Raw genomic sequence first — 6280 nt, forward strand, 5'->3', positions numbered from 1 at the left:
GGGCGCTCAGATAGGGACAGGACAAAGTCCCGGTGTGGCAAGGGGTTTGCTCCTTTGGGAAGTCACCAGGCAAAGGGCCGATGCAGCCAAAGTGACCTGAGAGGATCTCCTCCTGAAGAAGGAGACATAGAGCTGTTGAAACCTCAGTCTTCTGATGGTGCTTCTCCCAGTGACCCTGCACGGCACAGCTGCAGGGGGCACCATTCACGTGGACCCCGGAGCTGTACAGTGTGCAAGGTATGCAGCCAGATGCAGCGGCCTGGGCCTGGCTGGGCCCCCCTCAATCCCCTCTTCTTGTCTTTTTGTCTCTATAACTTCTAAGGGATCCACTTCCGGGCTTAGAGTTTCAGGGCGCCTCTTTGGGTCCCTCCTCTGAGATTGTTTAAATGTTAAGTTCTTCTTGACTTTAGGAACGGGGAATCATTTGTTGGGTGGTATTGATTCTGTTCCCAGTACTGATGGGCCATCGAGATTATTACACACACACACACACACACACACACACACACACACACACGCACACAAATTCATGAATATAACTGTAACACAGGAGCCCCAGGCCTGGAACTTGCACCTGGGTTTGGATATTCTAGAAGAACCACCAGGAGGACCAGAGGGGTGAGAAATGCCATTCATTACCCACAAGGCAGCGGAGCCTGGGCAGCGGCCAGTCAGAACTGCAGGAAGAAGCTCTGCTGCTGACTAAGAGCAAGCAGAGGTTTTTTTGTTTTGTTTTGGTTTGGTTTTTTTTACGCCTACGAGCAGAGGGAAGGGTCACCTCATAGGGGGAGCAGCCGCCTTCTCCAACGGATGGGAGCAAGATGTGCTGTTTGGTTCCAGGAGCAGATAATGTCCTTGGGAGCAGCAGGAAACGTCCTAGGGGAGTAGGCACTGCTGAAGGCTGCTGGCCGGGCAGCTGTCCATCTTCTGAGTATGTGGAAGGGCTATGTTTTGAGTTAACCCTACAATAGCATAGTTTTTTTTGTTGTCATTTTGTTTTGTTTTGTTTTCTTTTTACGTCTAGGGCTAAGGGGGGCATAGGTAAGCACAATGATCGGCTCCTTTTTACCGATGTGGTAGTTGGGGCTTAGGGAAATTAAGTGATTTAGTCCAGATCACCCAGCTAATGTGTGTGAAAGCGACTCCTGATTTGTCTGGCCCCTGATGGTGGAATCACATATTACCTGATTAGTGATTTCTAGTGAAGAAGGAGAGCAAAGTAAGTTTATTGAGGTACATTTCATATACAGTAAAATGCACACATCTTAAGTGCTTAGTTTGATGAAATTTTAATGTGTAACCACCTAGTTCAAGATACAGAACATTTCCATCGCTCCAGAATGTTCCCTCATATCTCCTCCCAAGGGTAACCTCTTTAATGACTTCTGTTGCCATAAATAAGTTTTGCCTGTTCTTGAACTTTCTATAACTGGAGTGGCACAGTCTGGGTTCTTGAATGTGGCTTCTTACTTTAGATCACAAGTGTGTGCAGGCTCGTGCACGCCTGCATGTGGCTGAGTCTTGTCTGCCCTCCGTGGTGACACACTGAATACACACGCAAGAATAAACGGCGTGCGCTGTGAATGGGTGTGCTGAGTCACGGATGTTCTCCGGATCTCGCTTTGCCAAGTTTGGGGTACGGCACTGTCTCCTGTGAGTTGACCTCACTTTTGTTTGTTTTGGACACAGCCATGAAACGCATGGCCTTGGCGAACTTCGTTTGTGTGTTTAATAACTTCCATCCCTTAGTCACATTAGCCATTCATTTGGAAACAAGAAGAGCTCTATCGAACAGCACTGGTTGAATAAGTGTTTTATCCCGTTGGATCAGAATGCAGATGGTATCGGGTATTGAAATATCAAGCCTTTGAAGGATGAGAGCTAATCCTCTTTCTCTCTCATCTCTTTAGAGCACTGTGCTGGATAGGAACACACCCAAAAGAAAATGAGAACTGCTCGCTACTGGTCTTGACTTGGGCTGGAGGAGGCTCGCTTTTCCCTTTTCTTTTCTCTCGTCTTTCATTACTGTTACCATAAGTGTTGGTACAGGCAGAAAAGATAAATACCGCAGGTCCACATGGTACCAATTCAGGCTTTGCCATTTACTAGCTATGCGACCCATCCTTTCTGTGCCTCCGTTTTCTCAGCGGTAGAATAGGGACAGGAATCAAACCTACCACGTCACAGTATCGATGTGAATGGTCGCACATTTATGAGCATGTATTAAAGCTCCTGTAAAGTGCTTGGCATAGATGGAGCTATCGGTAAATGTAACTATTATAATTACGGAACAATGCTTTTCATGTCAATATTTGTAGCTTGAAGAAAGCATTTATTGGCTCAAAAATATAAAAGAAAAACTGCAAAATTTGATCAGTGAATATTAAATAAGTTTTGCTTATTTGTTTATTTATAAGCAGGGACACTCACTGCTCATGAATAGTCCCAGGCTTCCCAACATTTCCTAGTTCCCCTGCAGTTCAGCAGGGCCTTCTGGTTGGTTCTGGCCATTGGGTATGACTAGACGTGGCCTTTGTCCCTTCTAGTATGGAGCATTTTAGAGCCAGTACGTGACTCTCCAGCTTACTCCTTCTCGGTGATGGAGACTAAAGACGTTGTATGTTTTCACTGGGCTGGCTATGCCTTCTGAAGATGGCGATGCCTTCTGAAGTCTGGATTCCTAAGAAACTATATGGAGCACAGAGTCTCTAACCTACACTGAACATGCAATGAGTCAAAAGTAAACTTGTGTTATGTTAAGCCACTGAGATCGGGGAGATCGTTTGTTACCTCAGCATAGTCTAGCCTAACCTGACTAAAACAAGTGTCTACTTAATGTAACGAGCCAGATGAATACTCAACCTGACTCTTCGTCAGTTGTATATAAATTATATTGGATAAAGGCTCCACAAAGTAGGGATCTTAGTTTTGTTCACTAATGTATGTAGAACAATGCCTAGGACGATGTACAGATCAATAAATATGTATGATATTTGTGTATTTTAAAGGATATGATAAGACTGTAGGTAAGGATTTCTAAAGTAAGAATGGTTGAGACCTACAAAGGTCTTAAAATAGCTCAGATGGGTTTGGATATAATCAGGGATGCTGGTTATATTATATGTCGATGCGGGTAGAAGTCCCATATCTTTAGGGTGCCGCCTTAAAGTCCAGCTGATGACATGAAGGAGACACAATTCGGAAGCAGATGAACCACATTTCATTCTCAAGGCCTTCTTGTGTTTTTTCACTTTTTAAATTCCTCTTTCTCCTATCGTTCTTTTTAGAGAAGAGCTAAATGCATTCCTTTTAATAATGTAATTTCAAAATCATTCCGGAGCAGTCAGAAGATGTGATGTGTAGCCTGCTAGCCTAAACTTTTAACTTTGAAAAGTTTAGTTTTAATTGTGAGGTATTATGTCATTTTTAAATATAGAAATGTCAAGCTCTTAAACTATCACAGTTAAGATGACATCGGTAATTATACTGACAGCGCAGATATTATTAGCATGAACGCGATACCAAAATAAATCAGACCATGGATAATGGGAATCAGAGAAGACAGGCAGTAACACCAAAAAAGTGAATATATTTTTGCCCTTCTTTCTTTGAGTTGTTTTTATTTTGAAAGTGTAAACCTACCTTGCTCTTCAGGAAAAAACTATGATGGGCCAAAGGAAAGGCATTTGTTGGTTTTAGAAAAATCAGTGAAAATATGAGATCTGGAGACGTTTTTAATTTTCCACCTTTCATTCTCAATAACAAAGGGAGAATGATGTAACCATATCCAAACATTGACAATCACGTTTAGTGTCTTTTTATATTTTATCGGCCGTTTATTTGGGTGAACTCTGAGTATATATAATTTACTCGTATTCTTCTATTAGATTTTTTTTTCTGTTAATTTTTCTTTTTTTTTTTTTTTAAGTAAAAGATCGAAATTAAATTTTGTGTCCAGAGACCTTCTACCTGCTGAGGTCTTTAGAGGACTTGACAATCCCATGTTGTTTGTTGCAGGATTCAGCCAATGACAACACAGCTGCTGCTCCTTTGGTCTTGGTAGCGGAGATGAGGGGCACTCTGCCCTGGACTGTGCAGGCAGGACTGACCTTCCCCGTGTCTGCAGAGATGCCACAGCACCGGGAGGAAAAGCTGGGCTCCAAGGCCAAGCTGCACAGGCAGTGAAGCCCCTGGAGGACGAATGCGGGCTGCTCCGGGAAGCCCACAAAGGCGCATCCTGCCTGTGCAGACTCACTGCAGCCACTGCAGAGATGTGGCAGATGTGCTTTCATTCAGGACACCAGGACACCTGCCTCTGCGAGGGCTCCCTCAGCTCCCCTGGGTTTGGCAGGTGGACCGAGGGGGCACAAAGAGCAGATCTGGACGTGCCTTATACAAAGGGGACCATCATTGTTGGTGCTCCTGGGAAAACTGCCACACCTGCTTCACCTGCACAAGCACCTGGCATAAGGGCTGGAGGCGCGCCGGAGGACGTACCAGTGTATGCGGGGGGCGGGGGGGCAAATGCCTGCCGCCCCTGTGATTTCTACTCCCCCACACCTGCCCTTGCAAAGAAATCAGAAGTCATTCCCATAGCATGAGCCACCGCAGCCACAGGAGCATTCACTGCATCCCAGTGAGGTTCGCCCTGGCAGAGGGAACCCTACAGAGGATGTTCCATGCTGTGACGTTGCACTGGGGCTGTATCCTCCGGGACTGACCTGTCCTGCTCATCCTGCCCCTGACGCTTCTCAGCTGAGCTAGTTCTACCTTCTGATACCTGGGCATCCCAGCTTGCGCAGCCCCATAGCTCCTAGACCCTCAGCACCGGCTCAGTGGTGAGGCTTCTGGCAGCCAATTAAAATGAACAGACACCCCTGCCGCCCACATGGAAGTCTTGCAAAAGGGTGTATGACGGAAAGTAAGTCTCCCTGCAATGATATACTGTAATTTAATTGTTTCTTGTTAAAAATGGGAATATTGTTCAGAAGAATCTTCTGAAAAATTTTTCAGATTTTAAAAAGAATTTAATATCTCTGTCTATTTTTTGACTATTAATATTTAAGGTTTCTTTTTCAGTTTACTTACTTCTCTTGCAAAATGACCCAGCATACAGTAGCTGGTACCGTTTTTATCAAAACGATGCGTTGCACTGTTTTCTCTCAGGGCCCTCCAGCTGGGATGTCTGAGGGTCAGGACATGACCCTGTCGACCAAATGTCACCTTCCTGGGAGAGTCAGCCTCATTGTTCTGCCCCGCATCCTGGTCCATGTTCCTGAAATTCTTCTGATTTTGTTTCATTGTTTTGTCTTTGCAGAAGCATGCCCTCACTTATTTTACTAATTCGTTTGGGTTTGGACATAAACAATTGATCTTAATTAAAAAAATCAGAGTGAATCAGGATGTCTAGTTAGAGAGGAAAAGTACCCCAGGATGTTGAGAAAGTCAAGGAAACCTGGCTAATAGTGATCGTATCTGTTCTCTGAGTTATGACATGGACTTGATTGGGGGTGATAAAGGAATATTTGGGGAGGTAGCCTTGTCTGAAGGAGAGGGGCGGCCCCACATCTAGAGTCAGTTTCTTATGACCAAAGCCTTTCACGGCTTCCTCACAGGAGATGACAGATCACAGATGTTGTGAAGTTCTCCTAGAAACAGTCTGGACTTGAGGAGTCTGGTTTGGTTGATTCAATTGGTGCCTGGTGGTGACTGAAGACTTCCGCTCCAGGCTGAGTAATAAATCTTAAATATGAACCAACAGCCAAGACTGAGCAAAGCCACGAATATGCATGATAGCGGGAGAGATAACAACAGCAGCAATAACAAAAAAAACAGTCAGAAAAAGGAACTCAGGGAAACCTAAGACAAGGCAAACAGCAGAAGAAAAGATAAAAAACAAACCCCACAATCATTAAACTTCTCACGGAAATGTGAAGAAACTGTATTAATTAAGCATGAAAAGACGCTGTGGAATGGAACATTTAAAGTGCATGGCACACTCTGTTGGGCATTTGAAACATGACAGATGAAGCGAAGGCTCTAATGGACTGTTTGAAAGATAAAGATGGGGACTATATTAGGATGGACCGTAAAAACATAAAGATAAGGAAGATGAGACAGAAATGACAAGGCAACTCGAGGATCAACCCTGAAGGTACGGCAGCCAACAAGAAGTTCTAGAAATAGAGCAGAGAGAATGGAGAAGAAGAGATTATCAAAGAAGTAGTACAATAAAACTCCCCCAAACGGAGAAAAATAATGTCCAGATGAAAGTGCTAAA

This window comes from Pteropus vampyrus, unplaced genomic scaffold (genome assembly GCF_000151845.1).
Source record: "Pteropus vampyrus isolate Shadow unplaced genomic scaffold, Pvam_2.0 Scaffold35, whole genome shotgun sequence".
Classification (NCBI taxonomy): Eukaryota; Metazoa; Chordata; class Mammalia; order Chiroptera; family Pteropodidae; genus Pteropus; species Pteropus vampyrus.